General features: G+C 40.1%; 2 pseudogenes; both read right to left on the reverse strand.

The window, feature by feature from the left end:
• LOC101154217 (suppressor APC domain-containing protein 2-like) overlaps positions 1–27,284 on the reverse strand; it is a 44,702-nt pseudogene that overhangs the window by 12,673 nt on the left and 4,745 nt on the right.
• Positions 6,206–7,047, reverse strand: LOC101132064 (borealin-like; annotated as a pseudogene).

Raw genomic sequence — 27,284 nt, forward strand, 5'->3', positions numbered from 1 at the left:
TCTTTCATATAATAAATATACCTTTCACATAAATACAAAAAATAGAATACTAGGTTTTTTCTTCGATACACATTTCAGCTTATATACATGTTGTATACACATATTTCATCATAAAAATGAGATCTCACATTGTGTTGTTCCTACTAACTATCTCTATCTTCATCAAAAGATGATAAAAACACCTAACATTCAAGATGTTTTCTTTAGGATGGTTCAAGATGGGAGAAGTATAATTATTCTCATGCCCAAATTATTGTACCTTGTGTTTGTAGGGGACTCCTAAATTATCCATTTGGTTGTGCTAGCAATATTTTTACTCACCTAACTGGCTGGTTCCAACATCTGCAAAGCCCATTTTCTGCAGTTTTTGGTACCTATAACATTCATAGTGCTGAGTGTGGGTCTTTTCTTTTAGATTTTCCATATTGGTACAAAGAAGCGTATCTCAGAGCTTAATGAAGTCACAGTGATTTTCATTTTCCACTAGTAAAAAAATAATAATGAATCAACCACACCCATTATCAATCCCTGACAATCATGAATGAATGAAATCATGAAATAATGAATGAATACATGAGTAAAAAACACATTTAAAACAACACACAACTGAACAATTTGATTAATAGCTATAATTCTTTAAACCATGTAAGTGTGGTTGTACTACACATACCAACTATAGGCAGAGATTATTTATAGGTTAGCAAATTTGCTTTAAAGTTATTACCTGAAGAATAAGCAGGAAAGAGTGAAATATTTTATATGCATATATGCTATAGGTTTTTATTAACAATTGTGTTGTATGTTATAAACTACCTCTGGGTATTTTGGAGTGCTAACAGAATATGTAATATAACATCACTAGTGTAAATAATTTTATCAAAGTAAATTCTGCTAGCAAAAAGGCCTTACAATTATACATACTTTAGTTGGAAAGATATTCCATGCAATTAGAAACTAAAAGAGGGAGCACAGAGAACTATACTCCCATCACAGAAGACAGACTTTAAGTCAAAAACTGTAAAATGATATGAAGAAGGTCATATAATGATGAAGAGGTCAGTTCATTAAAAAAAATTGTAAATATATATGGACCCAATATCAGAGCTTCTAAATATATAAGGCAAATATTAACAGACCTGAGGGGGAGATAGACTATATTACAATAATAGTAAGAAACTTACATACCCTACTTTCAGAAATGGATAGATTATCCAGCCAGAAAATCAGTAAAAAAAAAAAATGTCAGATTTAAACTACACTTTAGACCAAACAGACCTAATGGACATATGTGGAATATTTCATCTGACAGCAATGTAATACACATACTTCTCAAACAAACACAAGACATTCTTCAGGACAGATTATATGTTAGGCCACAAAATAAGTCTTAATATATTTTAAAAGACTGAAATAAAAATGTGAGTGCAGATGTCTTTTGACAGATCAATTTCATTCCACTAGGGTACATACCCAGAAGTGGTACTGCTGGATCATACAGTAATACTATTTTTAGTTTTTGAGGAACGTTTATATTATTTCCCAAAATGGCCGTACCAACTTAAATTCCCACCAATGATGTTTGAGAATTCCCTTTTCTCTTGGGAATGTATATAAACTGCTGGTGGGAATATAAATTAGTTCAGCCATTGTGAAAAGTAGTTTGATAATTTCTTTCTTTCTTTTTTTTTTTTTTTTTGAGACAGAGTTTCACTCTTGTCACCCAGGCTGGACTGCAGTGGTACAATCTCAGCTCACTGCAACCTCTGTCCTCCTCTTGCGTTCAAGCAATTCTCCTGCCTCAGCTTCTCGAGTAGCTGGGATTACAGATATCCACCACCATGCCCAGCTAATTTTTGTATTTTTAGTAGAGACGGAGTTTCACCATGTTGACTAGGCTGGTTTCAAACTCCTGATCTCAGGTGACCCGCCCTTTTCAGCCTCCCAAAGTGCTGGGATTACAGGCATGAGCCACCGTGCCCAGCCTGACAATTTCTTAATGAAGTTAAAACAGAACTACCATTTGACCCAGCAATCCCGTTGCTGGGTTTATACCCAAAGGAATATATATTGTTCTACCATAAAGACATAGGCATGTGTATCACAGCACTATTCACAATAACAAAGACATAGAATCAACCTAAATGCCCATCAGTGGTAGACTGGATAGAGAAAACATACATATACACCATGGAATACTGCACAGCCATAAAAAAAAGAACAAGATCGTGTCCTTTGCAGCAACATGAATGAAGCTGAAGCCATTATCCTAAGTGATGTAATGCAGGAACAGAAAACCAAATATCACATACTCTCTTTTATAAGTGGGAGATAAATATTGAGAACACATGAACACAAACAGAGGAACAACAGACACTGAGGCCTCCTTGAGGGTGGGAGGAGAGTGAGGATATAAAAACTCTACTATGTTTTTCCTTTTTTTTTTTTTTTTTTTTTTTAGTATACGTGCTGCCAAAGCGAGCATTTTTTTTTTTGTTTTTGAGATGGAGTCTCGCTCTGTTGCCGAGGCTGGAGTGCAATGGCACAATCTCGGCTCACTGTAACCTTGTAACCTCCGCCTCCCAGGTTCAAGAAATTCTCCTTCCTCAGTCTCTTAAGTAGCTGGGATTACAGGCGCACGCCACCATGCCCGGCTAATTTTTGTATTTTTTAGTAGAGAGGGGGTTTTTCCATGTTGGTTAGCCTCAGGTGATCCACACGCCTCGGCCTGCCAAAGTACTGGGATTACAGACTCGAGCCACTGCGTCCAGCCAGTACTGTGCTTATTATCTGTGTGATGAAGTAATCTGTACACCAAACTCCCATGACATGGAATTTGCCTACATAACAAACTTGCACATGTACCCCTGAACATAAATACAAATTTTTTTAAAAAAGAATTCTCTTTTCTCCATATGCTTGCCAGCACTTGTTATCGTTTGTCTTTTTGATAATAGTCATTCTAACAGACATGAGATGATACTTCATCATGTGTTTAATTCACATTTTCCTGATGATTAGAGATGCTATTTTTTTCATATTTCTTTTGGCCATTTGTGTTTCTTCTTTTGAGAAATGCCTATTCAGATCCTTTGCCCATTTTTCCTTGTGTTGTTTTCTTGCTATTGAGTTGTTAGAGTCACAGCAAAAGTATTGTATATTTTGGACATTAACCCCTTATCAGATGTATAATTTGAAAATATTTTTTTCCAATCTCTGGGTTATATCTTCATGCTATTAATTGTTTCTTTTTGTTTTGTTGCTGGTGCTTTTGAAGTTCTTTTTTCAATTTTATTTTATTTGAGGCAGAGCCTCGCTCTGTCACCCAGGCTGGATGGAGTTCAGCGGCATGATCTCAGCTCACTGCAACCTCTGCCTCTCAGATTCAAGTGATTCTCCTGCCTCAGCCTCCAGAGTAGCTGGGATTACCGGCACCTGCCACCACACCCAGCTAATTTTTGTATTTTTAGTAGACGGGGTTTCACCATGTTGGTCAGGCTGGTCTGAAACTCCTGACCTTAGGTGATCCACCCGCCTCAGCCTCCCAAAGTGCTGAGATTACAGGCGTGAGTCACTGCACCCTGCCAGCTTTTGGAGTTCTATTCAAGAAATAATTGTCATGACCAATGTCATGGAGGTTTTCCCCTATGTTTTGTTCTAATAGCTTTACAACTTTAAGTATTGAGTTTAAGACTTTTATGCATTTTGAGTTGATTTTTGTGCATGCTGTGAGATAAGAGTCCAATTTTATTCTTCTGTGTGTGAATATCCAGTTTTATCAATACTATTTATTGAAGAGACCATACTGTGCCCAGTATATGTTCTTGGCACCTTGGTCAAAAATCAATTGACTATACTTAAGTTTATTTATGGGCATTCTATCCTGTTATGTTGATTAATGTTTCTGTTTTTATGCCAGTGCCATGCTGTTTGGATTACAATTGCTTTACAATATATCTTGAAGTCAAGGAGTACAATACTTTCAGCTGTGCTGTTTTCTGCCAAAATTGTTTTGACTATGCAGGGTTTCTTCTAGTTTTGTATAATTTTAGGATTTTTTTCTACTTCTGTGAAAAATGACTTAGGAATTTTGATAGGAATGGTATTAAATCTGTAGAGCACTTTGTGTAGTATGGACATTTTAACAATATTATTTCTTCTAATCATGAACATGGGGTAACTTTCTATTTATTTGTGTCTTCTCCAATTTTTTTTAAACACAAAACCAGCATGTATTGAAAGCAGGTATCAGCTCTGATTACAACAAATCAGCTTAGAGATACCATTACTCAGAAGAAAAATATATACAAAATATATATGTGTGTGTGTGTGTGTGTGTGTATAATATATACAATATACACAAAAATCTCAGAGAAAGGAGAACAAAAGAAATTAAAAGAATTAAACTTGAAAGGTACTGTATTACTAAAATGGTCTTGTTGTAAAGTAATAACAAATACCACAATGAGCCCTACTTGAGAAAACCATGTGCCCTCAAGCCTGGGGGTGAGGACTCTAGTTCTCAAATTCTTAGAACACAGCACAGGATTCTCTGGGGCAGAGAGGCTGGCTGCAGCATGAGGGCCTCACTGTTGACTCCATTTAACAAAGTCCATGCCCCAGACACAGGCTAAACACAGGGAATGAGGCCACCAGGCAAATCACACCCACCCCTGCCCCCATGAGCCCCATAAAAGAGAAGTGGTTTCTGAAATCTACAGACTTGGCAGGGACCACTGGGCCATAGATAGCTTAGAGAGAATTATTTTGTGATCAGTAGCATAAAAACCCTAGAATCTAAGCCCTACAATTCCCTTATCCAAATTCCCACTGACTAGGGAGGTAGAAGAGTAAGACGTGAAAGCTGTCACCAAACCAGTATTTGGTCTTCTGTAAACAGGGATAAACATAAAACACTGTTTCAGCCAGGCACAGAGGCTCATGCCTGTAATCCTGGCACTACAGAAGGCCGAGACGGGTGGATCACTTAAGGTCAGAAGTTCAAGAACAGCCTGGCCAACATGGTGAAACCTCGTCTCTAGTAAAAATACAAAAATTCACCAGGCATAGTGGCACGTGCCTGTAATCCCAGCTACTCGGGAGGCTGAAGCAGGAGAATTTCTTGAATCTGGGAGACGGAAGTTGCAGTGAGCCAAGATCATGCCATTGCACTCCAGCCTGGGTGACAGAGCAAGACTCTATTTCAAAAAAAACCCAAAGAACAAAAAAACAAACACTGTTTCACAAGTGGGCTTCAAAGAACTACTGGACACAGCAGGTGAAAGATCCCAAAGTCCCATTGAGCACCTCCCACAGGAGGAGGAGGAGGGAAAGGAGGGGGAGAGGGAGGAGAGATGAATGCCAGAGGGAAGATGTGCTTGTTCCCTGCTGAGGTTACTGCTGCCAACTGTCCCGCTCTGCTGATTTGTACAGTTCCCCCTACTTTCTGGAACAGCCCTCTCATGGCCCAAATCTCACTTCTCTGAGCCTAAAACCCCCAGTCTCAAGCATAGAGAGCAGAAATGCCAGATGCAAAGGCTTTCTGGGTAGGGGCGGTGGAGGCAGTCTTCTAGAGAATACGGAGTTCTTGTGCACCACTTCGGTTGCAGGCAGGGCAGGGCAAAGAGGATGCTGAGGTACAGGGGGCAGAAGGCAGCCGCTCAGTGGAGAGGGAAGATTCAGCTGGAGACTGACAGGATGTTTCCATGGCATGGTCCCTGTAAGCAATGGCTGGGGTCAGCTGGGAGGGAGGGCTGAACAGCATAGCTCTACCTAACTGGTGTGGGAAGACCATGTCTCTCCCCTTCCTGAATTCCGCCAGAGGAACATGGCTCCTAGCTTTGGAACTTTACACTCAAACAATAAGCCTGAAGGGAAGAAGTCTTGGCTGGGTGCAGTGGCTCAAGCCTGTAATCCCAGCACTTTGCGAGGCCAAGACAGGGGGATTACCTGAGGTCAGGAGTTCGAGACCAGCCTGGTCAACGTGGTGGAACCCTGTCTCTATTTAAAATACAGAAAATTAGCCAGGCATGGTGGCAGGCACCTGTAATCCCAGCTACTCAGGAGGCTGAGGCAAGAGAATCACTTGAACCAGGGAGGCAGAGGTTGCAGTGAATCAAGATCATGCCATTGCACTCCAGTCTGGGTGATAAGAGCAAAACTCTGTCCCAAGGGAAAAAAAAAAGTCCATCCTATCAACTTTGGCTTCTCATTTATGGGTGTGTGTGCTGCTGCAGATTTGGGCAAGATGGTTGGAGAGCTTCTTAATGTTTCCCAAGGCCTACGGATCTAGCTGGGCAATACTGAGCCTCTGCAAGTCACTGGAAAAAATCACATGCACTCTTTGCCACCCGCTGGCACAGTGAGGAAGATCTCTTTGCTATGGGCAAGAGGGCTGCCATTTCCTGAGATGTTGTAAATCCGCTCTCCTGTGGCAGGAGTGCACAGGCCAGGGATCATGAAGACCCTCAAGTCAAACCTGGGTATCAGGCCTGGAGTTGGTTTCACTATGGACACGTCCAATCAGCCCACAGTTTGGGTAACAGTGTTAGCACAGCTTGACCTTTCTCTTCTGCCTTTTCCTTGTACAGACTGAGTTCTCTTCTTGGATGGAGTTCACCTTTTGACTCTTGCAGTTTGAAGATCCCTGCGTTTATTTTCCTCTTCTTCATTCTCTTCCACTATCATTTCATCTACTTGTATCACCTTTCATGCTTTAGTAGATTTCAGGGGTGTTTGAATAGCTTCTGCGGTTAGTTTGCTTATTTCGGTGATATCCAGGTCAGCTGTTGCTGCCTCTTCTAAGCCTTGTTTGTTGCCTCCAAAGGAGAAGTAGTTAAGACATTCATCTTTGCGCAGTGCCTTTGGGAGCCACAGGATCTGGATGTTGTAGAGGTTATCCACCTCCTTGAAGAGGTTCTGCCTGACTGACTCAATTGGCTTGATTCATATTTCCATTTCATGGTCGAAGTATTTAAGAAAGGAGGCGAGCTTCCACCTCCCTAAGGAGTTGGTCTTGGCTACCCAACTGCTGCCCTTCCTAGGAGCCATGATGCTCGGTGGAGGCTGCGGGGAGCAACAGATAAGGAGCAGGAAGGCAAACTCTTCTTCAATTTTAAATCGAGTTTTACAGCTTTTTTTTTTTTTGAGGTGGAGTCTTGCTCTGTTGCCCAGGCTGGAGTGCAGTGGTGCGATCTCAGCTCACTGCAATATCCACCTCCCAGGTTCAAGTGATTCTCCTGCCTCAGCCTCCCAAGTAGCTGAGATTACAGGCATGCACCACCACATCTGGCTAATTTTTATTTTTTTCTTTTTTAGATGGAGTTTTGCTCTTGTTGCCCAAGCTGGAGAGCAATGGTGCAATCTCGGCTTACCACAAACTCTGCCTCCAGGGTTCAAGCACTTCTCCTGCCTCGGCCTCCCGAGTAGCTAGGATTAAAAGCATGCACCATCACGCCCAGCTAATTTTGTATTTTTAGTAGAGACGGGGTTTCTCCATGTTGATCAGGCTCGTTTCAAACTCCTGACCTCAGGTGATCTGCATGCCTCAGCCTCCCAAAGCGCTGGGATTAGAGGCGTGAGCCACTGCACCCAGCCTAATTTTTCTATTTTTTTAGTGGAGATGGGGTTTCGCCATGTTGGCCAGGCTGGTCTTGAACTCCTGACTTCAGGTGATCTGCCAGCCTCTGCCTCCTAAAGTGCCGGGATTACAGGTGTGAGCCACTGTACCCAGTGTTTTTTTTTTTTTTTTTTTGAGACAGAGTCTTGCTCTGTCACCCAGGCTGGAGTGCAGTGGTGCAATCTCGGCTCACTGCAATGTCCACCTCCCGAGTTCAAGTGATTCTCCTGCCTCAGCCTCATGAATACCTGGGATTACAGGTGCCCACCACCACACGTGGCTAAGTTTTTGTATTTTTAGTAGAGATGGGGTTTTGCCATGTGGGCCAGGCTGGTCTCAAGCTCCTGGCCTCAAGTGATTCACCCGCCTCAGCCTCCCAAAGTGCTGAGATTACAGGTGTGAGCCACCACACCGGGCCAAGATTTACAGTTCTTAGTGCGCAGATATTTTACTTCCTTGGTCAGATTTATTCCTAAGCGTTATATTTTTCATCATTATTCACAATAGCCAAGATATGGAAGCAATCTAAGTGCCCATCAACAAGGTGCAGAATAAAATACTGTAGAGCTTTTAAAAAGAATGAAATCGTGTCATGTGTAAAACATGAATGAAACTGTAGGACACTATGCTAAAAAAAAGTAAACCAGGCACAGAAGGACAAATACTGCATAATCTCACTTATATGTGGTAACTAAAAACGTCACTCTCACAGAAATAGAGAGTAGACAGGTGGTGACTGGAGGAAAGTGGGGAGGCAGAGGGATGGGGAAATGGAAAATACTGATCAAACGGTACAAAATTTTAGTTAGACTAGAGGAGTAAGCTTCAGTGATCTATTGCACTGCATGGTGCCCAAAATTAATAATAAGCTACTGTATATTTCAAAATTGCTAAAATGGGGACTGGAGTGAAGGAAGGTGGCTGAATAGAACCCCTCATCAGTCATCCCCCTACATAAACACCAAATTGAACAATTATCCATGCAAGAAAGCACCTTCATAAGAATGAAAAATCAGGTGAGCAATCACAGTACCTGCTTTTAACATTATATCAAGAAAGGAGGCACTGAAGATTGTAGTAAAGAGTCTTGTGTAGCTTATGCCTGCTGACATTCATCCCCCAGCAGCACCATACTGAACAGAGAGAGAATCTGTGTGCTCTGGGGAGGGAGAGTGAAGTGATCGTGGGACTTTGCATTGGAACTCAGTGATTTCCCTGTCACAGTGGAACACAACACAGGGCAGAATTCTGCTAGGGCCCACAAAGGGAACATTTTTTTTTTTCACCCAGGCTGGAGTGCAGTGGCATGATCTTGGCTCACTGCAACCTCCACTTCCCAGGTTCAAGTGATTCTCCTGCCTCAGCCTCCTGAGTAGCTGGGACTACAGCTACACACCACCATGCCTGGCTAACTTTTGTATTTTTAGTGGAGACAGGGTTTCACCATATTGGTCAGGCTGGTCTTGAACTCCTGACCTCAGGTGATCCGTCTGCCTCAGCCTCCCAAAGTGCTGGGACTACAAGTGTGAGCCACCACTCCTGGCCAAAGGGAGCATTTAACCTAGAACCCACTAAAGAGGAATCCCCCATGCCAGAGATAGATAGGAACTTAAGTTCCAGCTACCTCCACCACATGTTAATTAAAGTGCCCTGGGGTCCTGGATAAATTTGAAAGGCGGTCAGGCCACAGGGTCTGCAGTCCTTGGGCAAGTCCAGGTACTGAGCTTGCTCAGAGCCAGTGGAATGGGAATGCATGTGACCCAGTAAGACACCAGTTTTGGTGGCCAAGAAATGCTTGTATCACACCTCCCCCAATTCCAGGTAGTGCAGCTCAAAGAGAGATGCCTTCCACTTTTGGGAAAGAGAAGGAAGATTAGAAGAGAACTTTGTCTTACAACTTGAGTAGCAGCTCAGCCACAGTAAAACACACACTAAACCGATTCCGGGGCCTACTTCCTGGACATTTCTAGACTCACTCTGGGACAGAAGGGAACTTGCTGCACTGAAGAGATGGACCCAGCCGGGCAGGACTCACCACCTGCTGACTAAAGATCCTTTGGGCCTCAAACAAACATAAGTAGTAGCAAGGCAGTAGTTGCCATGGGCCTTGGGCAGGACCCAGTAATTTGCAGGCTTCATATGTGACCCAGCACAGTCCCAGCCGTGGTGGCCACAGGAGCCACTATGTCACCCCTTCCTCAACTCCAAGCAACCTAGCACAGACAGAGAGACTCCTTCTGTTTGGGAGAAAGTGAGAAAGAGTTTGAGAGATTCTGCCTAATAATCCAGGGAATTCTCCCAGATATTATCCAAGACCACTGAGGCAGTATGAGTCGGCTAGAGTCACAGTGTTACTGGGCTTGGGGTATCCCTAGTAAATTCCCTTTGAATACTTAGAAAACCTTCTCAAGAAGAACAGGCACAATTGAGCCCAGACTGCAAAGATTACAATAAATATATAACTATTCAATGCCCAGATATAGATAAACATTGACAAGCATCAAGACCATCCCAGAAAACATGACCTCACCAAATGAAACAAATAAGGCACTAGTGACCAATCCCAATCACATGTCTCAGGACAGAGATAAGTAACCTTTCAGAGAATTCAAAATAGCTGTTTTGAAAGAGCTCAATGAAATTCAAAATAACACAGAGAAGAAATTCAGAATTATATTAGATAAATTTACCAAAAAGATTAAAATAGTTTTTAAAAATCAAACAGAAATATTGAAACTAAAAAAATTAATTGACATACTGAAGAATGCATCAGGGTCCCTTAACAGCAGAACTGGTCAAGCAGAAGAAAAAATTACTGAGCTTGAAGAAAACTATGTGAAAATACAGTTAGAGGAGACAAAAGAAAAATGAATTTAAAAATAAAGTGTACCTACAGGATCTAAAAATAGTCTCAAAAGGGCAAATTTAAGAGTTATTGGCCTTAAAAAGGAGGCAGAGAGAGAGAGAGATAGGAGTAGAAAGATTATTCGAAGGGATAATATCAGGGAATGTCTCAAACCTAGAGAAAGATATCAATGTTCAAGTACAAGAAAGTTATAGAACACCAAGCAGATCTAACCCATAGAAGATTACCTCAAGGGATGTGATAATCAAACTCCCAAAGGTCAAGGATAAAGAAAGGATCCTAAAAGCAGCAAGAGAAAACAAACAAGTAACATACAATGGAGCCTCAATGTGTCTGGCAGCACACTTTTCAGTGGAAAACTTACAGACCAGGAGAGAATGGCATGACATAAGTAAAATGCTGAAGAAGAAAACCTTTTAGCCAAGAATGGTATATCCAGTAAAAATATCCTATGAACATGAAGGAGAAATGAAGACTTTCCCAGACAAATACAAGTTGAAGGATTTCATTAGCACCAAACCTGTCCTAAAATAAATACTAAAGGGAATTCATATACATATATATATAACACTGATGGGCAATAAAAAACCATTTGAAGGTACAAGACTCACTGGTAATATTAGGTTGGCTCAAGAGGAACTGTGGGTTGGGCATGGTGGCTCATGCTTGTAATCCCAGCACTTTGAGAGGCTGAGGCAGAAGGATCACAAGGTCAGGAGTTCAAGACCAGCCTGGCCAACACAGTGAAACCCCATCTCTACTAGAAATACAAAAATTAGCTGGACGTGGTGGCAGGTACCTGTAATCCTAGCTACTCAGCAGTCTGAGGCAGGAGAATTGCTTGAACCCTAGAGGTGGAGGTTGCAGTGAGCCGAGATTGTGCCATTGACTCTGTCTCAAAAAAAAACCAAAACCCAAAAAACAACAACAACAAAAACAAGACCCAATGATCCGTTGCCTACAAGAACACACTTAAAAAGACACAAATAGACTGAAAATAAAGGGATGGGAAAAGATAATTCCATGCAGATGGAAACAAAAACAGAACACGAAAATGTATACTTATATAAGATAAAATACATTTCAAGACAAAAACTGTAAAAACAGACAAGGAAGGTTCATTACATATGAATAAAGGGATCAATTCAGCAAGAGGCCATAACAACTATAAATATGTACATACCCAACATTGGAGCACTTAGATATATAAAGGAAATATTATTAGAGCTAAAGAAAAAGAAAGATTCCAATACAATAATAGCTGGAGACTTCAACACTCCACTTTCGGCATTGGACAGATCATCCAGACAGAAAATCAGCAAAAAAATCCTGACTTAATCTGCAGTATGGACCAAATGAACCTAAAAGATAGTTACAGGACATTTCATCCAATGGCTACAGAATGCACATTCTTCTCCTCTGCATGTAGCATATTCTCAAGGATAGAGCATATGTTAGGCCACAAAACAAGTCTTAAACAATGCAAAATATGAAATCATCAAGTATTATCCCTGACTACAATGGAATAAAAGTGTAGATCAATAACAAGAGGAACTTTGGAAACTACACAAACACATGGAAATTAAGCAATATGTTCCTGAATGACCAGTGGGTCAATGAGGAAATAAAGAAGGTAATTTTAAAATTTATTGAAACAAATGAAAATGGAAATATAACATACCAAAACCTATGGGACACAGCAAAAGCAGTACCAAGAACAAAGTTTATAGCAATAAGTGCCTACATCAAAAAAGTAGAAAAACATCAAATAAACAATCTAACAATGCATCTTAAAGAACTAGAAAAGCAAGAGCAAACCAAACCCAAAATTAGTATAAGAAATAATAAAAATCAGAGCAGAAAGAAATGAAATTAAAATGAAAAAAATACCAAAGATCAATGAAATGAAAAGTTTATTTTTTGAAAATATAAACAAAATCTGCAAACCTTTAGCCAGACTGAGAAAGAAAAAGAGTAGATCCAAATAAATAAAATCAGAGATGAAAAAGGAGACATAATGGCCAGGTGCAGTGGCTCATGCCTGTAATCCCAGCACTTTGGGAGGCTGAGGCAGGAGGATTGCTTGAGCCAGGAGTTTGAGACCATCCTGGGCAACATAGTGAGTCCCCATCTCTAAAAATAAAAAAAGAGAAAGAAAGAAAAAGGAGACATTACAACTGAGGCTGCAGAAATCCAAAGGCTCATTAGAGGCCACTGTGAGCCACTATATGCCAATAAATTTAAAAACATAGAAGAAATTGATGAATTCCTAGACATATACATACTATCAAGATTGAACCATGAAGAAACTGTAAACCTGAAGGACAAGTAACAAGTAATGAGACCAAAATCATAATAAGAAGTCTCCCAGCAAAGACAAGTCCAGGATCTGATGGCTTCACTGCTGAATTTCAGCAAACATTGAAAGAACCAATACTAATTCTACTCAAACTATTCTAAAACATATAGGAGAAAGAATAAATCAGATCTCATTCAACAAGGCCAGTATTACCCTGATACCAAAACCATAGAAAGACACATCAAAACAAGAAAACTCCAGGCCAATATCTCTGAGGAACATTGATGAAAAACCCCCCAAAAAATACTAGCAAACTGAATTCAACAACACATTAAAAATCCTTCACCACGACCAAGTGGGATTTATCCCAGGGATGCAAGGATGCTTCAGCACACACAAATCAATCAATATGGTACATCATATCAGTATGGTACATTCCTATCAGAATGAAGGACAAAAACCATATGATCATTTCAATTGATGCTGAAAGGGCATTTGATAAAATTCAATATCCCTTCATCATAAAAAAATTCAAAAAACTGTGGATAGAAGCAACATACCTCAACATAATAAAAGCCATGTATGGCAGACTCTCAGCTAGTATCATACTGAATGGGAAAAAACTTAAAGCTTTTCCTCTAAGATCTGGAAAATGACAAGGATGCCCACTTTCACCACTGTTATTCAACTGGAAGTCCTAGCTAGAGCAATAAGACCAGAGAAAGATATAAAGGGGTTCCAAATTGGAAAGGAAGAAGTCAAATTATCCTTGTTTGCAGATGATATGATCTCCTATGCAGAAAAACCTAAAGACTCCACCAAAATAAAACTATTAGAACTGATAAACAAAATTAATAAAGTTACAACGTACAAAATCAACCTACAAAAATCAGTAGCATTATTATATGCCAACAGTGAAAAATCTGAAAAAAAACTAATCCAATTTACAATAGCTATAAATAAAATGAAATACCTAGAAATAAACATGACCAAAGAAATGAAAAATCCCTACAATGAAAACTATAAATACTGATGTAAGAAATTGAAAAGGATGCAAAATAATGAGAACATAGTTCATGTTCATGGATTGGAAGAATCAATAATATTGTTAAAATGTCCATACTACCCAAAGCAATCTATAATAGATTCAATGCAATACCTATCAAAATATCAGTGACATTCTTCAAAGAAAAAGAAAAAACAATCCTAAGATGTATATGGAACCAAAAAAATACTTAAAGCAATTCTGGGCAAAAATAACAACACTGGAGGAATCGCCTTACCTGACTTCAAATTATACTACAAAGCCATAAGTGAAACAGCATGGTACCAGCATAAAAACAGACACACAGACCAATGGAACAGAATAGAGAACCCAGGAATAAATCCATACTGCCACAGAGAACTCATTTTCAACAAAGGTGCCAAGCACATACACTGGGGAAAGGATAAGCTCTTCAATAAATGGTGTTGGGAAAACTGGATATCCATATGCAGAAGAAAGAAACTATTATCTTTCACCACATACAAAAATCAAATCAAAACGGATTAAAGACTTAAATGTAAGACCTCAAACTATGAAACTACTATAAAAAACATTGGGGAAACTCTTCAGGACGTTTATTGAGTAATATCCCACAAGCACAGGCAATCAAAGCAAAAATAGACAAATGGGATCATCTCAAATTAAAAAGCTTCTGCAAAACAAAGGAAACAATCAACAAAGTGAAGAGACAACCTACACAATGAGAAAATACTTACAAACTATTTATCTGACAAGAGATTAATAACCAGAATATATTTAAGTAACTCAAACAACTCAATAGGAAAATATCTAATAATCCAATTTAAAATGGGCAAAAGATCTGAATAGACATTTCTCCAAAGAAGACATAGAAATGTCTTCTTTTGTCTTATTGATAATAGCCATTTTAACATGTGTGAAGTAACTGCTTATTGTGGGTGTTTTAAAATGCCGAACAAGCAAATGAAAAGGTACTCAACATCACTGATTACCAGAGAAAGGCAAATAAAAACTACAATGAGGTATCATCTCACCCCAGTTAAAAAAGCTTTTATCCAAAAGACAGGCAATAACAAATGCTGGTGAAGGTGTGGAGAAAAAGGAATCCTTGTACACTGTTGGCAGGAATGTCAATCAGTACAGTCTTTACGGAAAAAAGTATGGAGTTTCCTCAAAAAAACTAAAAACAGAACTACCACATGATCCAGCAATCCCACTAGTGGGTATATACCCAGAAAAAAGGAAAGTAGTATATTAAACAGATAGCTCCACTCACATGTTTGTTACAGCAGTATTCACAATAGCCAAAATTTGAAAGCAACCTAAGTATCCATCATCAGATGAATGAATAAAGTAAATGTGGTACATATACATGATAGAGTACTGTTCAGCCATAAAAAATAATGAGATCCCGTCATTTGCAACAACATGAATGGAACCGAGGATATTATGTTAAGTGAAATAAGACACGGGAAGGCAAATTTCACATGTTCTCACTCATTTGTGGAGCTAAAAATTAAAACAATTGAACCCATGGGGATAAAGAGAGGAATGTTTATTACCAGAAACTAGGAAAGGACTGGGGAGGGAGAGAAGTGGGGATGGTTGATGGTACAAGTAAATAGTTACATAGAATGAATAAGATCTAGTATTTGATAGCACAGAAGGTGACTACAGTCAACAATAATTTATTGTACATTTTAGAATAACTAAAAGAGTATACTTGGATTGTTTGTGACACAAAGAAAGGATAAATGCTTGAGTTGATGGGTACTCTATTTACCCTGATGTGACTACTACACACTGAATGCCAGTATCAAATATCTCATGTGCCCTATAAATACTTACACCTACTATGTATCCATAAAAATTAAAAATTAAAAAACAAAGGCCTGGTGTGGTGGCTTATGCCTGTAATCCTAGCAGTCTGGGAGGCTGAGGCAGGCAGATCACCTGCAGTCAGGAGTTTGAGACTAGTCTGCCTAACATGCCAAAACCCCATCTCTACTAAAAATACAAAAAAAAAATTACCTGGGTATGGTGGCATGTGCCTGTAATCCCAGCTACTAGGGAGGCTGAGGAAGGAGAATTGCTTGAACCCAGGAGGCAGAGGTTGCAGTGAGCCGAGATCACACCATTGCACTCCAGCCTGGGCAACAAGAGCTAAACTCCATCTCAAAAAAAGAAAAAATTTAGAACACAATAAGCTGTTACTTCACCCATGCTAAAATGACTATTATCAATAAGACAAACAAGTGCTGGTAAGGATGTGGAAAAAAGGGAACCCTTGTACACTGTTGGTGGCAATGTAAATTAGGACAGCCATTATGAAAAACAGTATGGAGCTTCTTCAAAAAATTAAAAATAAAACAACTACCATATGATCCAGCAATCACACTACTGGATATATATACCTCCCCAAACTGAAGTCAGTATGTCAGAGAGATACCTACACTACCATTACTCACAAGAGCCAAGATATGGAAGCAATCTAAGTGTCCATGAATGGATGCATGAAGAAAAAATGTGTGGTATATATATGCAATGGAATACTATTCAGCCTTACAAATCAGGAAATCCTATCATTTGCAGCAACATGGATGGAACTGGAGGACTTTACACTAAGTGAATATGCCAAGCACAGAAAGACAAATAGTAAATGATCTCACTAACATATCAAATTTTTAAAAGTTAAAATTATAGAAACAGAGAGTAGAATGCTGGTTACATGAGTTAGGTAGAGGGTATAGTAGGAGAGATGTTAGTCAAAGGATACAAACTTTTAGTTAGATAAGAACAAGTTAAAGAGATCTATTGCACAACATAGTGACTGTGTTAATAACAATATTTTATACTCTTGAAAATTGCTAAGATAGATGTTAAGCTTTCATCACAAAATAATTGAGATAACACATGTTAATTATATCAATTTAGCCATTCCACAATGTATATGTATTTCAAAACATCATGTTGTACATGATAAGTACATACAATTTTATTTGTCAATTAAGATTAATTAATGAAAAATAATTTGTATGGCTCTCTCCTGTGTTTATCATGTCCAGAAGATTGATAATATATGGTTTATTGTGATTAATACTGTGACCAAATTTTATACATCAACATATAGTACAGATATATATTTTATAACACATACTAATATATAATACAACATAATATATATTAAAACATTAAGTTTATATATTAAAACATTAAGTTAAACAAAAGTTTAACAAATTTTAAAATTTCTAATATGTCATTTTTTGAAAAACATCATTCGGGGCTGGGCATGGTGGCTCATGCCTATAATCCCAGCACTTTTAGAGGCCAAGGCAGGTGGATCACCTGAGGTCGGGAGTTTGAGATCAGCCTAATATGGTGAAACCCTGTCTCTACTAAAAATACAAAAATTAGCCAGGTGTGGTGGCAGGCACATGTAATCCCAGCTACTCAGAAGGCTGAGGCAGGAGAATCACTTGAACCTGGGAGGCGGAGGTTGCGGTGAGCCAAGATCGTGGCACTTGCACTCCAGCCTGGGTGACAAGAGAAAAATCTGTCTCAAAAAACAAACAAAAAAACCAAAAATATCATTTGGAAACCAGTACAAGTAGAAATCTTCCATTCCCCAATAATTAGTACCATAACTATATGAACAAGATAATAAATTACTGCTTACTACACTATTCTAACTCATTATGATGCTAAATAATAATATAAATGTCAAAGGTATAATCTTTAGCCAAAGGTAAATTGTACTTCATTTTAAAAAGTTTATCACTCTTTTTTCTAGTGACCAGTTTAAAATGGTTCCTACATTAGCTAGCAATGAGTTTATGCAACACATCTACACACTAGTATTTTTTGCTTCCATTTTGTTTAAAGTGCTTTCCAGCATTCTCAATGTCATAATTTATACAAAGACAGATAATATGCACGTCGCACATTGGGAGCATCGGGATAAACAAAGAGGTTCTTCCCAGCCTCTGGAGATTTTGGCTTAAAGCAGCGTTCAGCAGACTTCTATGAGAATGAGTCATTGTCACAGTAAGCATTAATTTACATAAAACAGAGTTTGCATTCCTCATTAGTAATTGTTAACTTACAGATTAGCAAGAGTTACCAATATTAGCTCAATTTAAAATGTTACTTTGAGACTACAAATGATACACATATATTTAACTTAATCATTCCAGAGTCTGCCCTCTTTCATATTTACCTTGCAAAACTCCTCAAGGGTAGTAACAGCCTCTGACCATCCTTTTTCCAACTTTCACTTCATCCATACTCCCTACCACAGCAAACGGTAACAGTCCCTAGAAAACAAGAATGATATGAATTGAATTCTCTAGCACCAATAAAGCTTACTATATTACTCTCACTCCTGTTATAAAAATGACAGCGATGACAATATTGTAATAAATTTAATTAGGGATCTACCCTGTGTCTCATTTTAAGACTTGACAGTATGCGCTAATTGGTTTCTGTCAGCATCAGTCTCAGGCTGTGCACACAATTGGAAACTGTCTACTGAGCAGAGCCTAAAGCAAGGTATCCTGCTGTAGGAAACACAAAGAAAAAGGATTTTTAGTAGACATCATTTTTCTCACACTATCTTTACCCTGAACCATCTTCACCCTGAACCATCTTTACCCTGAATGTTGAAGAAATAACATGCAAGTAACTTTTAACTCTGGTATAAAAGTTAAAAGACAAAATATTAAAAATCACTACCACTATTATAATAATTGATGGATACAATATAAAATGTATTAATAAGCAATACTTTATATGTCTCAATAAATTATGTTTATTTTTTGAGACAGAGTCTGACCCTGTCACCCAGGCTGGAGTGCAGTGGCATGAGCTTGGCTCACTGCAACCTCCACCTTCCAGGTTTGAGTGATTCTCCTGCCTCAGCCTCCGGAGTAGCTAGGATTACAGGTGCCCGCCACCACACCTAGCTAATTTTTGTATTGTTTAGTAGAGATCGAGTTTCATCATGTTGGCCAGGCTGGTCTTGAACTCCTGACCTCAGGTGATCCGCCCACCTTGGCCTCCCAAAGTGCTGGGATTACAGGTGTGAGCCACGTGCCCAGCCAAAAGAATTTTTTAAATTTTACAGTACTTAGCATTTAAATTCAGAAATCTATTTAGTGTTTGAGGTATCTTAAAATAAAGGTGGTGTAAATCATAGGAAAAGAGAAATGGAAGAAATGGAATTAGCAGTTAGTTACAGTTACCTGTTACATTCTAGACTCTGTGTGTCAGATCCTGACACACTTCAAGAAAAAAAAACCCTTAATAGAGATGTCATTGATCCCATAGCATAGATAAGTTAACAGTCTCAGGGAAGATGAGTGAATTGTGCAGGATCTTTCGGCTTTTAAGCAGAGAAGCTAGGATGGAAATCTAAATCTATATATATACTTTCAAAATGTATCATCTTTTGGCTGGGCATGGTGTCTCATGCCTATAATCCCAGCACTTTGGGAAGCCAAGGTGGGTGGATCACCTGAGGTCAGGAGTTCAAGACCAGCCTTGCCAACATGATGAAACCCCATCTCTACTAAAAATACAGAAATTAGTTGGGCGTGGTGGTGGGCACCTGTAATCCCAGCTACTCAGGAGGCTGAGGCAGGAGAATTGCTTGAATCCAGGAGGCAGAGGTTGCAGTGAGCTAAGATTGCGCCACTGCACTCCAGCCTGAGCAACAAGAGTGAGACTCCATCTCAAAAAAACAAATCATCTTTCAAATTTTAAGCTAATATTTTAGGCATTTACTAGCATAAAATATTTACACGAATAAAGAGTTTAGTCATCTTTACTACTGCCCTGATTCTAAAACCAGAGACAATACAGCATTCTGCATCCAAGCCCCATCTACTGTTTTTGAGGCTAAGTCCTTGGCAAGTGCATTTGAGAGTTGGAGGCTCCCTTTTACCACTCAAGACCTACTTGTGAAATAGGAGCCCTTCCTTGTATGCAGCAAACAGAGAAGATGGGGGCCCTGACCAACCTTGCCTAGTTCATGAGGCAGTGGCTCATTGTGTGGGGAAGCAATCCAAAGAACCTCAGACTGCTGCTCCTCCACAATGAGCTCTCAGTTACCAGCAGTGCCTGAAGCTTCAGGGTGGGGGGGGTAACCTGCCATTGTTTCCACCCACAATTCCAGAACCCTGTCTCAGAGATTTTGGCTTGGAGGGGAAACAGGCCAAGAAACAGAGAAAACCCATCCAAAAATTTAAATGTAATCCCAAGGGACCTGAATAGCCAAAAAAAAATTGAAAGACCAAAGTTAGAGATCTCACACTTCTAGAATTCAAAACATATTACAAAGGTACAGTAATCAAAATAGTTTGGGAGTAGCATAAAGACAGACATGTAGACCAACGGAATCAAATACAGAGTCCAGGGTTAAACCTCCCTTACCTATTCTTCTGTTGGTGGACATTTGGGTTGCTTCCATCTCTCAGCTACTGTGAATAATAATGTGATTTATATGCTTTACAAATATCTAAGTAAGTCCCTACTTTCGATTCTTTCAGATATATACCCAGAAAGAGGATTGTTAGATCATATGGTAATTTTATTTTCAATTTTGGAGAAACCACCTGTATTAGTCTATTTTCATGCTGCTGATCAAGATATACCTGAGACTGGGAAGAAAAAGAGGTTTCATTGGACTTACAGTTCCACGTGGCTGGGGAGGCCTTAAAAGCATCATGGGAGGTGAATGGCACTTCTTACATGGCAGCGGCAAGAGAAAATTGGAATAAGCAAAAGCAGAAACCCCTGATACATACATCAGATCTCGTGAGACTTATTCACTATCATGAGAATAGCACGGGAAAGACCTGCCCCCCACGTTTTAATTATCTTCCACTGGGTCCCTCCCAAAATACATGGGAATTCTGGGAGATACAATTCAAGTTGAGATTTGGGTGGAGACACAGCCAAACCATATCACCACCATACTGTTTTTCATAGTGGTTCTAGATGAGAAAAACTGTAAAACACTATTGAAAAAATCAGGGACAGGCCTGGTGCGGTGGCTCATGCCTGTAATCCTAGCACTTTGGGAGGCTGAGGCAGGTGGATCACCTGAGGTCTGGAGTTCAAAACCAGCCTGGCCAACATGGCGAAACACCATCTCTACTAAAAATACAAAAAAAAAAAAAAAGGAAACCCTCAGGGACTATCTAAATAAATGGAAAGACATTCCATGTACATGGATAGAAAGACTCAATATTGTCAAGATGACAATTTTCCATAACTTAACCTATGGATTCACCACAATCCCAGTCAAAATTTCACCAAATTATTTTGTGAATAACAAATAATAAATAATATGTAATAACAAACAAATGATAACAAACTAACTCCAAAATTTATATGAAAAGGCAAAAGAACTAGAATAGCCAACACAATACTGAAGAACAACAATTTACTACAAAGCCATAGTAATTAAAACAGCATGGCATGGGCAAAATAACAGACAAACAGATCAATGGAACAGAGTAGAGAGCCCAGAAATATGCCTACACAAATAGAGTCAATTGATATTTGACAAAGAAGCAATGGGAATTCAATGGAGAAAAGATATTATTTTCAACAAATGGTGCTGGAACAGGATATTCACATGCAAAAATAAGAATCTATAAACAGACCTTACGTATTTCACAAAATTAACTCAAATTGGATCATAGACCTAAATGTATAGCATAAAATGATAAAATTCTTACAAGATAATGTAGAGTCCCAATTAGGGAAGGGGAGTCAGGCTTGTGGGAGCAGAGGAAATTAAAAAAAAAAGCAGATAAGCTACAAGTATGCCTTTCTTCATAATCCAGAACACACAGCCCTCCTGCACAAATAACTCACAATCTTCCTGTGTCTAGGTATCAGTAGACCCTTGGCTGATACAAAAAGTTGCAAGTTAAGTCACTGCCACTGATAGTGGCAGGAGGTGGACAAATGCCTAAGCAGATAGGGGCAAGCTCCCAGGGAAATCCCACCTCCAAGCCAAAGACAGTTTAAAGCCTGAAAGCCAAGCTACAAGTCAAATCCATGGACTGGATTGAGAACCTGTCTTCCTGCTTGGTGCACTTTCCTCTGACTGATCCCCACCCTTCAGCTGTTTTACATATACCTATGCTTCCTAATTTTTTTTTTTACATAGTTGTGCCCACGTTTGGGTGGTGCCTTTGTTTTAACCTTTTTGCATACTCACAAACCAATCAGCACGCACTCCCCTATTCTGAGTCCACAAAAGCCCTGGGCTTAGCCGCACAAGGAGAGAAACCACCCCCAGGTCCCCTCTCCACTGAAAGCTGTTCCATCACTCAATAAAATTCTTCTCTGCCTTCCTCATCCTTCAATTGTCAGGGTATCCTCATTCTTCTTGGATGTGGGAAAAAAGCTCATGAATCGCCGATCTCAGGTAGAAGCTATGACACAGGCAGGCTAGGGCATGATAGCCCAGCCGCAGGCTGAGCCACTGTGCAAGCCAGACTGGGCCAAGTGGACGAGGAGCCTCCTGTGTGGCAGGTAGCACGCCCAAGCAAGGCCCAGGTGGGGGTGTCACTGGCCAGACGTCCCTGGCTGAGAATGACTGAGGAATCCTGCATCACAACCTTGGCTTTATCAGCACCACACAAAGCCCTCTTCAGCATACAGCCTAAGAACTATCCTATACAATCTCCAGCAATCCTTTGTTGGTTTGCAGTCAGCTTCTTTCTTGCAAGCTGCCCATTGCCTCCCTAGCAATGTGTGTTTCTACTTTCTTTAATAAATCTACCTTCCCTACCTACAACAAGGTAGATTCTTTCTTTCTTTCTTTCTTTCCTCTTTTTTTTTTTTTTAAGAGAGAATCTCACTCTGTCACCCAGGCTGGAGTGCAGTTGTGCAATCTTGGCTCATTGCAACCTCTGCCTCAACAAGGTAAATTCTTTTATGCCTGTGCCACCAGTCCAGATAGTCATCACTCCCTCACAACAGATAACATAAAAGGAAATATAGGAGACTTTGGGTTTAGCAATGACTTCATCGATATAACACTGAAAACATGATCGATGAATAGAAAGAATAGATGAGTTGGACTTCATTAAAACTAAAACTTCTGGGCTGGGTGTGGTGGCTCATGCCTGTAATCCCAGCACTTTGGGAGGCTGAGGCAGGTGGATCACGAGGTTAGGAGTTCGAGACCAGCCTGGCCAACATAGTGAAACCTCGTCTCTACTAAAAATACAAAAATTAGCCAGGCATGGTGGTGGGCACCTGTAATCCCAGCTACTCAGGAGGCTGAGGCAGAAGAATTGCTTGAACCTGGGAGGGGAGGTTGCAATGAGCCAAGATCACACCATTGCACTCCAGCCTGGGCGACAGAATGAGACTCCATCTCAGAAAAAAACAAAACAAAACACTAAAACTTCTGGTAGTCAAAGACACTGTTAAAGATAACAAGATAAGCCACAGACTGAGAGAAAATCTCTGTAAAACACACACTTGATAAAGGACTGATGTCCAAAATATACAAAGAACTCTTAGAACTCAACAACAAGAAAATGAACAACCCGATTAAAAATGGGCACAAGATCCAAATAGCCACCTCAACAAAAAAGATATTCAGATAACAAATTAAGATGTAAAAAAGATGATCAACATCATACATCCTCAAGGAATTGCAAATTAAAAGAAAAATACATGGTACTACACATTTATTACATTTCCACCCAGTGAATCTAAAATAAAAGTTAAAAATTGTTTTTAGGTTGGGCACAGTGGCTCACACATATAATCCCAGCACTTTGGAAGGCTGAGGCAGGCAGATCACCTGAGGTCAGGAGTTCGAGACCAGCCTGACCAACATGGTGAAAATCTCTACTAAAAGTACAAAAAAAAAAAAAATTAGCCAGCCTTGGTGGTGCAGGCCTGTAATCCCAGATACTTTGGAGGCTAAGGCAGGAGAATCATTTGAACCCGGGAGGTGGAGGTTGCAGTAAGCCAAGATCACGCCACTGCACTCCTGCCTGGGTGACAGAGTGAGACTTCATTTCAAAAAAAAAAAAAAAAAAGAAGACAAAAGAAATTATTCATTTTGCAAACTGAATCTTTGTATACCCTTACCTATATCACAAACAGAATTTTGAGAGCAGCAAGAGAAAAACATCTTGTCCCATATAAGGGAGCCTGCATTAGACTATCAATGGATTTCTCAACAAAAATCTTGCAGGTCAAGAAACAGTGGGATGATTCAATGTACTGGAAGAAAGAGAAAGAAGAAAAGGAATACTTTACCCCAAAAAAACTGTCCTTCAAGAATAAAGGACAGGCTGGGTGTAGTAGCTCATGCCTGTAATCCTAGCACTTTGGGAGGCTGAGGCAGGCAGATCACCTGAAGTCAGGAGTTCAAGACCAGCCTGGCCAACATGGCAAAACCCAGTCTCTACTAAAAATACAAAAATTAGCCGGTGTGATGGTGGGTGCCTGTAATGCCAGCTGCTCAGGAGGCTGAGGGAGGAGAATTGCTTGAACTCAGGAGGGAGAGGCTGCAGTGAGCTGAGGCCCCACCATCACACTCCAGCCTGGGCAGCAAGAGCAAAACTCTGTCTCAAAAAAAAGAATAAAGAACAATGCTCCCATCTGATCATTTCAGCTGTGGCCTGGCACTCTTCTGAGAGCCCAGCCCCCAGGTAATCTGCCCTGGCGCTGCTGTCGTTTCAGCATTCTGAAATTGCCTGAGCATTCTTCCTGCCCCGCCTATGTTTATTGCCAGCTGTGTGGGGGCCAACCTGCCCCTCTCTATCACAGCCAGCACCTGAACCCTGGGTACCTGAGGACACATATGCCAGCCTTTTCCTGATGCAGTCCCTCCAGTACTTATGCATGCCATCCAGAACACTATATAGGGATCTGAGAATCAAGAAAATGGCTAGCCTAGTCCACCACTGGCACCTGATCACTCCCTCTGGAGACTAAGGCTGTGCTGACCCAGCTAGCCAACACTACAACAGCTGAAACCCATCCTCATGTGCTGAAAGGTGAAGCTGCTTCCCCTATGTACACAAAGTAGCAGCATTCGTTCATGAGAGAACAGGCAAGCCACAGGGCTGTCTGTATTGGGCTGAGGGAAGAGGTCCTACCCTGAGGTTGCTCCTAGGAAGAGCCACAAGACAGGCATTTTCAATGGCTCTTGGCTACATTATGACCTGGAGATAGATGACAGTGTCTGTCTGAACAGAGTCATGAGCTCTGGGACAGGGGTATGATAGGGAAACAGATCATTTTCCTACCTACACAGGAGATAGAGCTGGTACAGCTCCTCCCTCCCTACAGAGACCTGTGAGAATTTCACTAGGAGCTTCCCCAGCCACCCCTGTAAAGGCTACTGTTCATGCTCATCATTGAGATGTTGGTGGGTAAGCTTTGTGGTCCAGCTCTGCCCAGCTTTGTCTTCCCCTCTTTGCTGAACAGGCAACTCAGAGTCTAGGCATTACATAGACCAGCCTATCACCTGAAACTACAGAGAGGAAATCACAGTAAACAAAGATCAAACACACACCATCTGCTTCTGCCATAGCTGGCTCTTACTCATAAGTTCCACTTACAGGCATGCAGGTTAAACTGCACAAACCAATAAAAAGTCTACTGACAGAAGGGCACAGGGCTAAAGAAACAAAGCCAAAGCCCACTACCTGAAATATGCTATAGTTACACCCACAAGGGGGAAAAGCCCCATCTAAATTAAAGTAAATTCAATAATAAGAATTGACAACCTCCCCACATGAGAAGAAACCATCATGAGAACTTTGGCATCATGAATAAAAAAAAAAAAAGCAGAATATTTTGACACTACCAAAGGACACACTAGCTCTATGGCAATGGATCCTAACTAACCAAAATGAAAATTCTGAAATGAAAGATAATGAATTCAAAATATGGATTATAAGGAAGCTCAATGAGATCCAAGAGAAAGTTGAAAATCAACACAAAGATATCAGAACAATGCAGAATGTGAGCAAAGTACAGATATCTTTAAATAAAAACAATGGAATTTCTGGAAATGAAAAACACACTGAAAGGCTGGTTTACAGTTGAAAGCTTTAAAAAAAGGCTAGACTAAGCAGAAGACAGACAGAAAATAGGATCCCAGTACCTTCTAGCAGGTAAAGTTTCTTCTGAGAAGTCTGCTGTTAGTCTAATGTGATTTCCTTTACAGAGGATTTGAAAATTCTCTCTTGCTTCCTTCAGAGTATTTTCCTCCTAGTTGCCTTTGGATAGTCTGGTGAAGTTCATCTTGCAAAATATTTCCAGGTATTCTCTGAGCTTCTTGTATCTGGATGTGTACCTTTCTAGCAAGGCCAAGAGAATTTTCCTGATTATTCCCTCAGATATGTTTCCAATCTTTTTCCCTTTTCCTCTTCTCTCTCAGGAACGCCTACAACTCATAAGTTTGGTTGCTTTACATAATTTCCTATTTCTTGAACTCTTATTTAAATTTTCTTTATTTTTTGACTGACTGTGTTAGTTCAAAAAACCTGTTTTGTTTTTCGAAAAGATAAGAAAATTGATATGGTGCCAGGCTGGGCACAGTGGCTCATGCTGTGCCCAATTTTGGGAGGGTGAGACAGGTGAATCGCCTGAGCTCAGGATTTCAAGACCAGCCTGGGCATGATGGTGAAACCCTATCTCTACTAAAATACAAAAGATCAGCTGGGCATGGTGGCAGATGCCTGTAATCCCAGCTACTCAGGAGGCTGAGGCATAAGAATTGCTTGAACCTGGGAGGCAGAAGTTGCAGTGAGCCAAGATCACCCCACTGCACCCCAGCCCGGACAACAAAGCAAAACTCTGTCTCAAAAAAATAAATAAAAGAAAGAAAATTGATATGGTGCTAGCTAGATTAACCAAGAAAAAAGAGAGAAGATTCAAGTAAGCACAAGCACAATCAGAAGTGATATAAGTGACATTACAATGGATACCACAGAAAACAAAAGATCATCAGAGACTAATATGAGTATCTCTATGCATACAAACTAGAAAACCTAGATAAAATGGTTAAATTCGTCCCTCCCTGCTCAGATGTGGCTCAAGCAGGAGGGGCACAGGGCCAGAGATGCCACAGACCTTCGACCCAGAGCAGCTTGAAGGCAGTGAATAATAGCTCTTCAGATCTGCAATAAAAAATGGCCTCTTCTAGAGAATTGTTTGAACTCGGGAGGTGGATGTTGCAATGAGCTGAGATGGCACCACTGCACTCAAGCCTGGGCAACAGAGTGAGACTCCGTCTCAAAACAAACAAACAAACAAACAAACAAACAAAAACAAACAAAAAAGCCCTCTTCATAGCTTAAATTACAAAAGTTAACTAAAATACTTGCATGTTTTTTCTTTACCCCAACTCATTCCTTACATGTAGGCTCAATCTTTTCAGTATTTGCTTTACTCGTTCAGCAAAAGCCAGGAAAAACAACTTTGTGGT

The sequence above is a fragment of the Gorilla gorilla genome, chromosome 6 (genome assembly GCF_029281585.2).
Source record: "Gorilla gorilla gorilla isolate KB3781 chromosome 6, NHGRI_mGorGor1-v2.1_pri, whole genome shotgun sequence".
Lineage (NCBI taxonomy): Eukaryota > Metazoa > Chordata > Mammalia > Primates > Hominidae > Gorilla > Gorilla gorilla.